General features: G+C 49.0%; 1 long non-coding RNA gene across 1 annotated transcript; it reads left to right on the top strand.

Annotated features, from left to right (window-relative positions):
- The first annotated feature begins 6157 nt into the window (after nt 1–6157).
- On the top strand, nt 6158–14888 carry LOC134556927 (uncharacterized). Its single transcript, XR_010081959.1, has 3 exons — nt 6158–6997; nt 8275–8428; nt 12792–14888. It is a non-coding gene; the product is annotated as an uncharacterized LOC134556927 (long non-coding RNA).
- Nucleotides 14889–15139: the final 251 nt, after the last annotated feature.

The following is a 15139-nucleotide window of genomic DNA, read 5'->3' as shown; positions in this document are numbered from 1 at the left end:
GGGTTCAGATATTTAATTGGTTCTCTTAGTTTTTCTTTTTCGCGATGGATTACGAGGTAAAACAGAAGTACTGTAATGTCTTTAATTCTGGCTGCTCACCACGTTGTCAAGTGGAAGGTGCTGCATCGCTGCCACCCCACAGCCCAGCAGAAGCTGATTTTGTAAGGACTTTTTTTTTTGGCCTGCAGCTCCTGTAAGATGAACAATCTCGGCATCCGACAGTTGTCCATGACTATTTTCCTGTTTGCAGCCTTTTTGTATCGAGGTCTTCCTAATGTACTGCACAAATTGTGGATTGTACAGATTTTTATATATTATGTCTTATTTTATTATTTCTAAATAAATAATTAAAAAAAAAAAAAAAGAAGGAAAAAATGATAATTTGAGGATGAGCTCGGTGTGTGCAGCCCGTGTGTGAAGGAGAGGGGAGATGGGTCTGGAGGGGGATGTTGGGCTGTGTTTGTGCTTGTCTGAGCACAGGCATGGGCTGGAGCTCCTGAGGAGCATCAGCTCCTTCTCTGCCTCCACGAAAGGCAGGAAGAAAGGTGATCCCATGGTTTTTCCCAGGGGAGAACACGAATGAGACTCGTGCTGGAGGAAAATCTGCCCCAGGTGAATTCAGGACCTGTCCCGAGGTCACACCTGGGACTGCAGAGCCCCGGGTCATTCCTTGTCTGCGGGTGGAAATGGAATTAAAGCTCCAAAGCAGGGAAAGGGAGGGATGAAAGCACCCGGAGCATCAGCAAGCACGCTGGAAAATTTGGGAAGGATTAAAAAAATTAAACAGGAAAGTCAGCTTGCAATCCCTGCGTTCTGTGTCCATCGGGAACATCTCCTTCCTGAGCTGGACTGGACTGGTGTAAAACCCATCCCTCACCTCTCTGAGCCCAGGGCCACCGGGGCAGGGCAGGGCTCCAGGAGCCACAGGGAGCCCCGAAATCCTCAATTCTGTGGCCTTGCAGGACAGGCACTGAGGCTGCCCCAGCCTGACTCAGCTGCTGAGTTCTGATCCAGCGGGGATCAAACGCTGCTGAGAGGAACTTTGAGTGCAGGTTTGACCCCTCTGCTATCCCCCAAACCCTTTTTTATCAGCCTGTAATGCCATTTAACCATGCCCTGGCTGACAGGAACGTTTCAGTGCAGGTTTGTCCCCTCTGTTATTCCCCAAACCCTTTTTCCTCAGCCTGTAATGCCATTTAACCATGCCCTGGCTGACAGGAACATTTCAATGCAGGTTTTACCCCTGTGCTGATTCCCCAAACCCTTTTTCCTCACCCTGTAATGCCATTTAACCGTGCCCTGGATGAGAGGAGCATTTCAGTGCAGGTTTGACCCCTCTGCTATTCCCCAAACCCTTTTTTATCAGCCTGTAATGCCATTTAACCGAGCCTGGGCTGGGGCCCTGACCCTGCCGAGCGGGCACTCCGCTCATCCATTCAAATTTACTTTTTAAATCGGATGGCCTCTCGCAAAGCTCATCACCATAATTACAGCGCCGGGATTTAGGGACACAGATTAGCTGCCACAGCCCGCATCTGCCTCGGCCTCGGGCACAGCTGCTCAGTGCCCTGCCCCGGATTCCCTGCGGGGACAGGGACAGGGGACACTCCCTGCTGCTCTGTCCCTTCCCTAAACCATCAGCACCCTCTCCTGTCAGTGCCTCTCCCCCTCTGAGCGGAGTCAGCACCAAATCAATAATTAAACCAATTAAACAGCTGGTTTGGGTGGCCAGCAGGGCAATAACCCAGCTTTCCTTCTTCTCTGCACCCAGCTGAGCTGAAAGGTGCTCCAGATGTGCTGAAAGGTGCTCCAGATGTGCTGAAAGGTGCTCCAGATGTGCTGCCCAGAGCCAGGCAGAGGGGAGAAAACGCCCCAGGAAAGGTGGGGAGGCTGCAGGACGGGGCAGTGATGCTGCTGGGGGCTCCTGCACTGCAAAACCTCATGGGAATTAACTCTGTGGGAATTAACTGGTGCCTCTTCAGCCAGTTCTGTCAAACAGGACAGAAAAGGGAAAGCAATGAAAGCTATGGAGAAGTCAAGAATAGAATTATAGAAAAGATTCTATTATTGACTTTTCTAGAATATATCCCAGAATATCTATTCTATTCTATTCTATTCTATTCTATTCTATTCTATTCTATTCTATTCTATTCTATTCTATTCTATTCTATTCTATTCTATTCTATTCTATTCTATTCTATTCTATTCTATTCTATTCTATTCTATTCTATTCTATTCTATTCCATTCCATTCCATTCCATTCCATTCCATTCCATTCCATTCCATTCATTATATAAAATTATATTTTATTTATATAAATAAAAATTAAATACTGGTCTTGAAAAGATCTTTTTTTTTCCTCCTTCCAAACTTTTCAGTGTAACACAGATTGTAATCCAACACCGACGTTTTCAGCTTGTTTGAATATGCAAATCCAGGGTGTCACAGGAAAAAAAAGCAGCTTGGGGTTTTGGGTGGGCAGGACAAACACACCTGTTCCAGCAATTAATGTATTTTATGTTATCCTTTAAAAATAAAAATGCTGCTGGTGCCTTTCCCTTCCTCACTGGCTTGGATTTCAACCCACAACAAATTTTGTTTTAAAAAATCTCCAGTGAGACTTGTACCAATGACATGTTCATCAAATTGTGCCATCCCTGCTGCAGCCCTCAGCTTGGGAAGCTGTGTCAGGATGGGCTGGGCTTGGATCCGCTCCTGCCACCTCCAGCTGCCACAGGTTTCAGGATAACCCAGGAACCAAGGTCTAAACTAAGTTTTAGGTCCCTGATTTTGGTTATTGCTTGCCTCCAGCAGCAGGAGGGAGGTAAATCAGGTAAATCCTGCTCCCTCCCGAGGTAAATCAGGTAAATCCTGCTCCCTCCCGAGGTAAATCAGGTAAATCCTGCTCCCTCCCGAGGTAACTCAGGTAAATCCTGCTCCCTCCCGAGGTAACTCAGGTAAATCCTGCTCCCTCCTGCTGCTGGGGATGTGTTGGCTGCGTGGGAAGCAGGGAAAGTTGTTGGCTTTTGCTTTCCAGGATTTTTCATTTTGCTCATTTTTTGTCAAGGTATCCTGTAAAAAATTTTGTACCAATATCCTGCTGCGCATGAGGTTCATTTGATATGCAAATCAGCTGGTTAATTAGGCATGCAGGGTGCCTCCTGGCTGTGCCTGGGTCTCATGCACCCAGCCTGGGGCTCGCTGGAACCTCCAACACCTCTAAATAAAGCACACCCCAAACCAGAGCACCCCGAGGTCCCCACCCCGGACATCTCCTGATTACTGAGCTTTGAGCAGGACCTGGCTGCTGGTGCTGCTTCCCCTGAACTCATTAGTGGAGGTTAATTGCTGTGGAATGGCAGAGGATGGATTTACAGCGCGGGCTGCCCCTCACCCCGGGGCACAGAGCAATAATTCTGCTTTAGCTCCGGTTCTGAAGGCTTTGGATGTTCTGGAGAGGGGCATCTGCTGCCTCTGCGAGGGATGGATGTCACCTCTGAGAGCAGCAGCTCCCGGGATTTCTGTGGGATCCTTCCCATGCACTCACAGAATTCAAGACAGCCTGGAAAACCTTTTTTTTTTTTAATTTTTTTTTTATTTTTTCTTTCCCACGTTGAGACTTGCACTGCCTTCACTTTTCCTGGAAAGGTGGAACAGATCAAAAGTTGTTGTTTTTCTCTGTTTACACCTAAAGCAAGGGAGCTTTGGTTGCTGCAGGTGACTCAAGATTCCTCCGGGATGGGAACAGAGGGAATTCCATCCTGACTTCTGCAGGAGAGTCTGGCAAGAGATGCCTGTGCTCTAATAAAAACCCTCAACTACTTAAAAAAAAGAAAAAAAAAAGAGAGAAGGAAAGCTTTGAAGGAAAAAATAAAGTGAACAAAATCATGGAGCACACGCTGCATTTCAAAATTATAATTTGAACTCAGCAGGATTTAGGGGGATTGCTTGGCTGGAGAAGGGAAGCAACAATTCCATGGGAGAAGGCAGAATGTCCCAACTTTCGCCTTGCAGAGCCTGTGCTGGTGGAGATTTGGGCTCCTGGGGGTCCGGGGGTCCTTGGCCTCCCTTCTCCCCCTGTTTCTGCCCATGGAATGGGCTCTGGCAGGGGGGTACAGAGGATGTGCATCCCCCACTGCCCTTCTCCACACCCTGGGCACGGTCACTCCTGCCAGCAGGAATCCAAAGGATTAAAAGCAATTAGGGAAGCCCTGAGTTATGCTAATTAGAGCCAATACTGGAGCTCTATTACAGCATTTATCTCTAATTCTCCAAGGCTCTCTCCCAGTGCTCTCTGGAGTTCCTTTCTGCCCTCTCATCCCTCCCTCCTGGCAGTGAGAGCAGGACCCTGCTGCCTTTGGCATTTCCCTCCAGAGCTGGGACATTTCCGTGCACTTGGAGCTGTTGGCATTTATTGACAGCTCATTAATGCTGTGATGAGATCCTGCTGCAGCCCCTGCCCCGGGGCTTTCAGGGTCGGGGCTGCCAGGACTGCAGGGCCTGTGATGCCTTTAGGGTTTTAACTTTTGTATTTTTCACCTATTTGTGATCCTGCAGTTCTTCAGTGCGTGACTCCAAACTCCACACTCAGGGTCAGCTGCTGCTTCCCCATTTGGGGCACACACAGCAATTCCTCTGCAGGCCTGGGGATCAAGGACACCTCCCTGCCTCAGGCTGAGAGATGGGAACAAAAGTGAGCTGGGGGAGCAAACTGGGGGTCAATGACTTCATTACCTGAGGCTGTAATTGGAAACTGAACCCCCAATCTGCAAACGGACCAAAGTTATCAAAGTGTGAACACCCGTGACCATTGTCCATTTTGGGTGGGCTTCACCTGCCCTAAATGCACCTGAAGGCCCTTCAATAAATAGAACTGATTTTTATTCCCTCAATTCTGCCTGGCCTGTTTTTTTAGGTTTTGCCAAAAGGCATCACCTGTCCCATGGCATTGTCTCTGACAGAGTTTCTGTCGAATTAACTCCAGGTATGCACTGACCAAACATCTCCAGAACCTGTGGACAAAGAGACTGAGTGAGACTCATGAATCCAGGCAGATCAGGACGAGATGTGTCAGGAATCCTGCAGGAATCCCTGGAGCTCAGCGTGTTGTGACAGCTCCGAGGCAGAGCCAGAGCGTTCTGTGAGGATAATGAGAGCTCTTTCATCCCCAGTGGCCCCGCCAGGGAGCCTCCCTCCCTCCCTCCCTCCCTCCTGCTCAGGCTGAGCTCTCACCAGGTGAGGGAAATGGAATCTGTGGAGCATTTCCAAAGCAGAAGCGTGGCGTCCATGGAAAAGAATCCCAAGATATCCAAATTTGTAAAATTGAATGTAAAAGGGACAGCTTAGCGCCTTACAGAGAGCCAGCCCCTGAACAAATCTGGGAAAATATAAAGGCAAAAAGAGCTAAAAGATTTGCTTGAAAATTGAAATACGCGGGAAAGCTTTTTGCCAAAAAGTACCTGAACAAGAACATGGAGTTTGATCGAATGAGGGCGTGAGTTGTAACATCTGTATTGTCCCACCCTTCACATGAGACTGAAAACGGAATAAAAAAATTTAAAATGCCTCCCAAGAGCCCTGTCTGTGGGTCAGAAAAAGGGATAATCCCAGCCTGGGCTGGGGCAGAGGGTGTCCTTGGCTCCCTGCAGGATTTATCTGTGTCAGGGTCTGGCAGGGCTCCTTCCACGGAGATTTCCATGGCACTGGAAAGGTTGGTTTGGGTGGTGGTGGGTGCTCAGGAGGAACCTTCCCAGCGTTTTTACAGGTGACTTCATCCATTCTAAAGGCTCCTGGAGTTTTGCTGACACCCAGGGCATCATCCAAGGGGCTCCAAGCCCTGGGAATGTCCATGACTGGAGCATTTGGGATCTGCCTCCTGCTGCATCGCCCTCCTGCTCTGCCCCCAGCACAGGAGGGACACGGAGACAGCCCAGAGCAGGCACAGGGATGGTCAGAGGGACAGAAAACCTCTCCTGTGGGGAAAGGATGAGAGCTGGGATTGCTCAACCTGCAGAGGGTGATTTTATTGCGGCATTCCAGGGCCTGAAGGGGCTCCAGGAGAGCTGGAGAGGGGCTTGGGACAAGGGATGGAGGGACAGGACACAGGGAATGGCTTTAAACTGCCAGAGGGCAGGGCTGGGTGGGATTTGGGCAGGAATTGTTCCCTGGCAGGGTGGGCAGGCCCTGGCACAGGGTGCCCAGAGCAGCTGTGGCTGCCCCTGGATCCCTGGCAGTGCCCAAGGCCAGGCTGGGCAGGCTTGGATCACCCTGGGACAGTGGGAGATGTCCCTGCCATGGCAGGAGGTGACACAAGATCCTCTTTAAGGCTCCTCCAACCCCAGCCCTCCCGTGCCTGTTCCCAGCAGCGCTGTGAGAGCCCAGAGTCACCCAGCAGGGTGTGATTTGTGCCAAAACCCAGCCACATCCCCCCAAACCCTGCCTGCCCCAGCACCAGACACGCTCAGACCAGCCCAGATTTTTTCTCTGGTAGCAAATGACCACATTCCCTCCTCGCAGCTCCTCTCCTGCACTGATCAAAAAACCAAAAAAAACCCAAAAAACCCCTTAACAAACAGGCATCATCCGTGCCCCGGGGAGCAGAGCAAGCTGCTTTTCTTTTTCTTGGCTGGCTCAGCCCGTGCTGGGGTTGTGGGACCTTTTTTCATCTCGGCACTTGGAGGAGCGGAGTAAAACCAGGATGATGAATGGTGGAAAAATCACAGGCTGGCTCTGCTCGGAGCCTCTCCCCTGCAGCTCCTCCTCTCGCTGCACTGCTTCCAGCACCCCACAGCTCCCTGCCTCCCTGCGTGTTATGGCACCTTTGGGATGTGTTAGTCATAAGCGTGAAGCTACTGGTGCTGTGCAGGGAGATTTTCACTCTGGCTCTGGCAGGAGAGCTCTGACACAGCCCTGCTGTCGGCCCTGCCGCTCGCCGGGGCCTCCTCAGGTTCCAGACTGCTCAAAAAAAAGGGGAAAAGGCCAATTTTTATTTCCTCAGGTACGCTGGAGGTCCTTGTGGTGTTCTTTGGTGGTGGTGAGGGCTCTGAGGGCTCTGGGGCGTGGGGTGGAGGTGGGATGGGACAGGAGTGGTGGCTCAGGAGGGAGCTTTGTGCTGTCGTGTCCAGCTCCAGGTCTGTCCTTTCTCCTCTCACCACAGCCTGGGGGGATTTTGCTTCTCTCTCTCAAGTCCCAGAGGGTTCTTTCCTGCCCTGGGAAAACTCAAATTCATCCTCCCAGCCTGGGGATCCTCCTTGGAGCTGTGGATGCTCCTTGGGATCCCCTTTCCCCGGAGCCTGCAGGGGCTGAGCAAAGGCAGCTCCAGGAGCCTGAACAGCATCAGGAGGCACCAAATCCCCTCCTAAGGGTGCCCTGTGTGCCCAGACCCGGCCTGGGCTTGGGCTGAGCCTAAATTTGCTTTCTTTGAGTTCATTTGGATCTCAGGACTCATCTGTAATTGTGAGTGATTAACTCCTCCTGGTAAGTGGGAGCTTCCCTGACTTTATGGACATTTGCTCCTGGGGGCAGGAATCCTGTCAGGCTCTTTTCCTCTCTTTTTCCTCTCTTTTTCCTCTCTTTTTCCTCTCTTTTTCCTCTCTTTTTCCTCTCTTTTTCCTCTCTTTTTCCTCTCTTTTTCCTCTCTTTTCCATCTCTTTTTCATCTCTTTTCATCAATGGGGCAATCTGGAGCCATTTCAGGGAATATTCCAGAAAGTGAAGTCAAACCCAACTCTCTGACCGTCTGTTTTTGCACATAAATGTAAATTCCTGGTTTATCCCAGCAGGTTTTGTGCCAGCCCTGGTTTGGAAAACTTTTCCTGGCCCAGTTCAGTAACGAGCAATGATTGATCAAAAATTATCTGATATTATTATCAAATATTTTCCACCTGGCTTTTTTATCAAGGAGCACATTATCCGCCAGCAGAAGGTCAGGAAGACTTGAAATCCCAAAGGATTAAAATTTAAAAAATCAGGAATTACAGGTATATTCAGACCTTTCATGCTCAGAGTGAATTCCTAATGTTTCCCACATAACCACGTGCATATCATGGATGTGATGGAAAAAAGGGGACAAAAATGCTGTGAAGCAAAACTTTTCCAGCCTGTCCACATTAAATATTCTCACACTGAAGAGGCTGTGGCACAGAAAACAAGCTTTTAAACATTTCCTTCCTTCAGACAGAGATCTGAGGGACAAAAAGTACATTAAAACAGCAAAGTGCAGTGGTTGGAAAAGGATTTGTTGAATGAAATGTCGTCTTTTTGTTTGTCCCCTTAGGGAACAATAAGAAAATTTCTCTTTCTGAGCCCATCTCCTTCTGAAACGAGCCCCAGGAGTGGTCACAACCTGCCATAAAAATGCCATGTGCAGGAGAATATATTGAATATCGGGCAGGCAGCATGGAACGATACGATCTGTTTGGGGTTTGAAGGTAAATGTTTGGACTTTTTTTTCCTTTGAAATAATCTGGGAGAGATGCTGGTTGGCTCAGTGGGAAATGAAATCACAGAGGATTTATGCCATTAATGACAGGCTATGATGTCAAAGACATTTGGCCCGTGGCCATAACCTTTTGTGTGGCTCTGGTTGACTCTTATAAATAAACAGCCCCGCTCAGCTGCTGCCTGCAGAGGAGTCCCCAGCACTTGGGAGCTGCACTTAAAAAAAAAAAAAATTGAGGTAAAAAGTCGAGGGGAAGGAGCTTTGTCCCCTCAGCATCTCTGGGCTCTGCAGCAGGGCTTGGTTAATGTTTAAAGCAGCAACACCGAAACTCATCTGACTTTGTGAAACTCTGCTGGCTCCTGTTGATTTGCAATTAATCAAAAACCCGGGCACGTGGTCAATAGTGTCCATCACCACGGGGTTCGCTCCTTCTGCCCCGTGTGGGGTGTAAAAAATCAGATTTGGTTGGGTTTTAGGGATCTGCACGGGTGGGAGAGGAGCCAGGGCAGTGCCCAGGAGAGGGACAGGGACCTGCTGACCCCTGTGCCCCAAATCTGCCCCTGGAGGCTCTCACAGCCACCATCCCCATCCCGGGAGGGCAGATCACTGCCAGCACTGCCTACAGCCATTCCAGCTCCCTGCTCTCCCCCCTGGGGTCATTTTCTCTGCACACAGAGCTGTTTTCCTGCCGGGTTTTGCCCCTGGTGCTGGTGGTTCCCCAGGTGGCAGCCCCTCAGCAGGGTCCCTGAGTGATTTCAGTGCCTCCCTGGAAGGGTGCAGGGCCTTTGTGAGCAGCAGCACCAATAATTACAGGGCTGTACCTCAGCTCAAGCACCCCACTGTCCTCGGGGGAGCAGGGCTCCCTTTTCTCCTTGATGTTTAGAGCATTTTAATGTATTTAAACCTCAGTCACCGGCTGCTCTGGAAAATGCACTGTTGTATTTTCAGGGCTGGAATAGGACAGAGGTGCTCAGGGGGTCTGTGAAGGTCCCAGCTGAGCTCTGTGGGCTGCAGGGCTTTGGTTCCTAAACCCCAGGAGGTTCCACCTGTGCCGGGGGATGAAGCTCCAGTGCAGCCCCGGGGCGTGGGTGAGCACCTGGCAGCACCCAGGGGTGGCCTGAAAGGGAGCTCAGGACTGCTGGGACAGCCCTGCACAAACCCAGGGGTGTGAGGAGCCTGAAGGGCTGTGCCAGAGCTGAGCCACAGCCACCAGGACTTCAAACATTTTCCCTTCTCCCCTTCCTCCCACTGAACAAAGCAAAGAAACCACCAAGAAGGTAAAAATTGCTTTTTTGGGAGGTCTGTGCATCCTCAGGAGCAGCCAAAAATTCAATCCCTCCTATCACCTGCAGGCTGCAAACCTCCAGGGAAACCCGGAGAACCATGGAAGGGTTTGGGGTGCAAGGGAAACACTTCTTCCACTGAACAAAGCAAAGAAAAACATCAAGAAGGCAGAAAATGGGGTTTTTTGGGTCTGAATATCCTCAGGAGCAGCCAAAACTCGATCCCTCCTGTCACCTGCAGGCTGCAAACCTCCAGGGAAACCCACAGAACCATGGAAGGGTTTGGGGTGGAAGGGATCTTAAAGCTGATTCCTTAAAGTGCATCCCTCTGATTTAGGATCTGTTTTTTCCCCTTTTCTTTCTCTCCTGGTTCCTCTCTTCCATCCCTTTCTTGTCTCTGACCACGGACAGTTGGATTTTGAGTTTTTAATGTCACGGAGTGACTTTGGCACAGCTCCCAGGGTCTGTCTGGGGCTCAGAGGGCTTCAAACCAAGAGCCTGGACCAGGAATGGGTCAGGTCCCTTTGTCCTGGCCAGGAGCACACTGCCCTGCCAGGTGTCCTATTAACATACTGCTCCTAATTAGCTCACACCACTAATTAGCACCAATGTGCAAAATGCAGCAGAATATTGAGCAGAAAACATCTCCATTTGGGCAGATTTATACCCTGTGGATATTATTTCTTTTTAATTTCAAGTCCCTTCAGCAGAAACAGGAGTGGGGTCTCCTGGGCAGGGCTGCAGGGTAGAATAAGAAAAGAACTTTAACCCATGCTCGAAACCATTTATTCATATTGAACAAGCCCCTGCCTTCTTTCAACACAAATAAAATATTGCTGCTCTCCAAGCTGAAATATGCTGAAATGGAGCAAAGATTTCTATTTTTCCAAAACAAACAGTCTTCAAGTGAGGTCCTTTTGCAATTATTTCAGAGATCTTTTTGTGGATTGGACGGGGGCCTAAAAATAATGTTGTAGATTTTAAGCTCTGACAGCACCAATAATGACAGGGCTGTAACTCAGCTCAAGCACCCCACTTTCCTCTGGGTAGCAGGGCTCCCTCTTTCCCCTTGATGTTTAGAGCATTTTAATGGATTCTGGTTGAACATTTAAACCTCAATCGCCAGCTCCTCTGGAAAATGCACTCTTGTATTTTTAGGGCTGGAAAAGGACAGAGGGAACTTGTTTCTCCCTATTAAAGCTGCAGTTCAGTGTCTCTGCTAATCGAGAGGGGAGGGAGGGGACAATGTGGCAGTTTTGGTGCTCCAGTTCTGTCACAAAACAAGAACCACCAAACCGTGGAGCTGCTCCGACAGCTCTGGAGGTGCCAGAGCTGCCCTGTCCTGGTGGATGCAAGGTCCCAACCCAGCCACAGCCTGCAGCCTGGGAGAGCCAGTCCTCGTCTCTTTTTTGACCTGAATCAGCCCTCAGCAGGATCCATGACCATGGATCACCAACACTGGTGCTCCCTGCAGCAAAACTTCCAGAGAAGCCGTGGCTGCCCCATCCCTGGAATGTCCAAGGCCAGGTTTGGGACATCCTGAGATAGTGGGAGGTGTCCCTGCTCACGGCAGGGGTGGGACTGGATGGGTTTTCCACTCCTTTCCAACCCAAACTGCTCCATGAGTCTGTGATTTCCATAATTTCACCTCCCATCCCTCCCTGCCCGTGGGGAGAGGGAATCCCCTGTGCTGAGGAAGCAGCAGAGAGCAGCCAGGGCTCTTTGCTGCACGTTTGGCGTTGCTCCAGAAGAAATGAAGATATAATCTGGGTCATTTGATTAATTTTGGATTAATTTTTGAGGATGTTTTGAGGCTCATGTAACGAGAGGCTCATCCTGAGACAGGAGGGACGAGGCGTCGGTGAACGCGAGGGAACGTTGTATTATTATTGTATTATTTCCACTGCTCTGTGCCACAGATTGGAAGGGGAAAATAAATACCCTGGTAGCTGAGATAATCCTGGTGGAACAATCCTGTAATATCTGCTGAAAGCTGCGTGCACGACTGGATTGGGAACTTCCAAATGGGAACATTTCCAGTGTGTGCAGCCTGGGATTTCAATTCTCTTCATTCTACCCTTGAAGTTTCTAGTCTTTTACACTTAAAAAGGCAGAACTGCTTAGTATTTGTGCTTGGGAAAGGAGACAAGACCTTTGAGTCTCAAAATGTGCTTTTTTTTACCTTTTCCTTTCCTTCAGAAAAATGCAATTGCACACAAACCCCTCTAAACAATTCTAGGCTGCCTGAAGAGTCCCTTGGCTGAATTGTAAATCACTATAAAGTGCAGCAAAATAAAAAAAAAATAGCAGGATCAGGGCATAAATGATGTTTGGAGCTGTCTAGTCTGGGGTTCTGTAAGGTAATTAAATCAAGGAGACTTTCTGATCTATAGAGGGGTCAGTGTAGCAGGGCAGTGCTTTGAACCATGGGCTCATTAAGGCACAATTGCCTTCTTTGCTGCCCGGATTGTTTATAACAGAGGCTTATTTGGGAGCAGTCAATAACTGCAGAGCATAAATCACAGGGCAGAAGGAGTTATTCCCACTTTATGGGCCAGATCCTCGGCTGGCATAAATCCCTTCTGCCCCAGTGATTTCACCCCAGTGCTTTATTTACACAACCCCAAGTTCTGGCTCAGGCTGTTCCCGTTGGATTGGCTTTTATTGCCTCCTTCTGTGGGCACAGATTTTCATGGATGCAGTGAAGGTGGGGATCACTGGGGTAGGTGAAAAGCAATTCTGTCAAGTCTGAATGATTCTGTCAAGTCTGAATAGTTCTCTCCCTTCATTTTATTAAAAAAGGAGTTACCAGGTGAATTGTTGGTAACCTTTCCCTGAATGTCCCTGAGGTCACCTGGAACATTCCCTTTTCCCAAATACTTCTGCTGGGCTTTGGGTGATTTAATGGAGGTGGTTTTAGATTAGATTTTAATTCAGTGCTGGAAGGACATCCACGGGCTCAGCACTGGCAGGGCGGTGATGGCAGCACATCCCATGTCCATGATTCTTCTGAAGGATGTGCCCAACAATTCTGGGAATGTCTAAGTCTGGTTTTCCACGTTATTGCAGCATCAAGGTTCCAGCTCTGCTCCTTGGGAACCTCCCTATTCCCCTGTGTAGGGCTGGGTTCACCCAGATCACAGACAGACAGGTTTCCAAAAATCTCCCTCAAAGCTGAGGATAAATCTACAAATCTCCTTGAAGATGAATCTCCAAAAAACCTCCTCCAAAGATGAAGATCAGCTCCAGCTCCAACCGCCTGGGTGATGAGCTGGTGTTGGATGTGCCTGGAAAACCTCCTCCCACAGCCAAGGTGAGCCCAAGATCTGCTTTAAAACTCTGCTTTAAACCTCTGCCTTAAACCTCTGCTTTAAACCCCTGTTTAAAACCCCTTTTTAAACGGTTTTTTAAAACTCCTGCTTTAAACCTCTGCTTTAAACCACTGTTTTAAACCCCTGCTTTAAACTCCATTTTAAACCCCTTTTTTAAACCCCTGCTTTGAGCCCCTGCCCCACCAATATCAAACACCCCCTGGCCCAAGCACTGAGCCCAGCCCAGCTTTGCTCTGCTCACTCCCACCGCATCCTGCGACCAAACCTCATTAGCAATAACTAATTAAACAGAAGGCCTTTCCCAGCGCTTGCTGGAGCAGAGCTGGCAGTGTGAGGTCATGTTTGTGCCCTGTGTCATCACGCTGATGTCAGGGCTGCTGCCAGCACGGTCAGGGGGTGTTTGTGAGGCTGGAGATCGATGTTAAATACTGGATTTAGGATCCACTGCAGCTCGGACTGCGTTTGACCTTCTTTGGCTGACAGGGAGCCAGAGGGGTTTTTCCATGGCATGAAGTTAAAGGAGTTTCCACTGGCCAGCTCTCTCCTCTCCCTCCACCATATCTCAGTCCTAGCTCTTATTGGGAATCATAAAAAAAAAAAGAAAGATCTCTCGGAGGAAATAATAAAAATTTATGGAAGAAATCTCCAGAGAACAAAACATCAAGCCAGCAAAGAGACAGAACACGAGGAAACCGCCAAGGAATAATGTGAAAAATTGATGAGCAGAGCTGCAGATACTGGAAAACAATAAACAAGCAGAATCTGCTTAACCAGGGATGATTGTAATGTTATTTCTGTGGGTTGAGAACACTGAGGTTTATATCCATCCGGGATTTTGGCACTCACACAATGGTGTATCCAGGCATTTCAGCTCTCTGCTGTTCTCTTTCAGACACACAAAAATTATGTCCACTGGTTTTTCCATGAAAAATTACCGGGGTTTTATTCCAAGCTGTTCCACAAATCAAAGCTGTCACTGCAGCGAGGGTGAAACATTCGCCGGCTCTCATCGCTGTCCTCCTCCCCCTGCTCTCAGGGGAGGGAGGAACATATGTGTTTGAGAACAAATAATCATCACTGGTTGCATTCAAATACCGTTCTCTGGCAGAATAAACCCGTACCTGTGAGGAAAAGCAGAGGAGGGAGGATCTGCAGGAACAGGGAACTGCGTATCAGGACAAATATTTGCATCCCAGCCCCAGGAGGCTTCTCTTCCCTTCCCTCTGCTTCTCCTCCAGCCATCTGTGCATCCTCCAAACCCAGATTTTATTCCCCACTGTGTTTGAGATGACACCCAGCCTTCATCTCGAGTGATGCTGCTGGTGGCTGAAACCTCCAGAAACGCTGGTTTGGTTCTCCAAGCAGACTGAAGCCTGGAAATTTCCCTGCTGATGGTTTATAAAAGCACACCCTCACCTCATCCCCGTAAATCCAGCTGTCTTCACCCGGCTGTGAAACCACCACCTTCACCAACCCATCCTTCTCCCACCAGCTCCCTCCAACCCTCCCAAGCAATTTGGGAGCCTCAGACCCTCAGCGTTTCCTCCTGAGCCCACGATGGCACTTTCTCTGAACATCCTCTTAGCCTGGAGATCTTTTTTGCTCTCCTAATCTTCCCCAAACCATCATTTCTTATCCAAAGCTGCTTAAGCACTTTGGGGAGGAACGTTCATTTCCAGGCAATACGTGCCCAACCTTGGCTGCTTTGCAAGAGGAGCTGCCCATAATCCAGAATAAAATTAAACCTTAATCACCGTGTTCTGAGGGGAAGATTTGTCACTGCCCAGCAAACAGGGATCTTAATGAAGATGTTGGTTGCTCCTTGCAGGGCACAAATCCATCCCTATCCGCTGGTTTCAAGGGATGTGCAGGAATGGGGGATTTTCCCCCTCTGAAGCAGCATGGTGCTGTTAAGAGAGGTTGATACATTAATAATAAGCACCGGATAATTATTATATATAATTATTATTAATAATAATAAGCACCAGAGACCCTTAAAAATGGATGTATAATTCTATATATCTGTCTGAATTCCCTTAAATGAGCAGGACATGGAGGGCTCACCTCAGTGCCAGGAGGTGCTGC

The sequence above is a fragment of the Prinia subflava genome, chromosome 12 (genome assembly GCF_021018805.1).
Source record: "Prinia subflava isolate CZ2003 ecotype Zambia chromosome 12, Cam_Psub_1.2, whole genome shotgun sequence".
NCBI classification, from domain to species: Eukaryota; Metazoa; Chordata; class Aves; order Passeriformes; family Cisticolidae; genus Prinia; species Prinia subflava.
The sequence above is the reverse complement of the archived record's forward strand: the minus strand, read 5'-3'. Positions and strand labels throughout refer to the sequence as shown.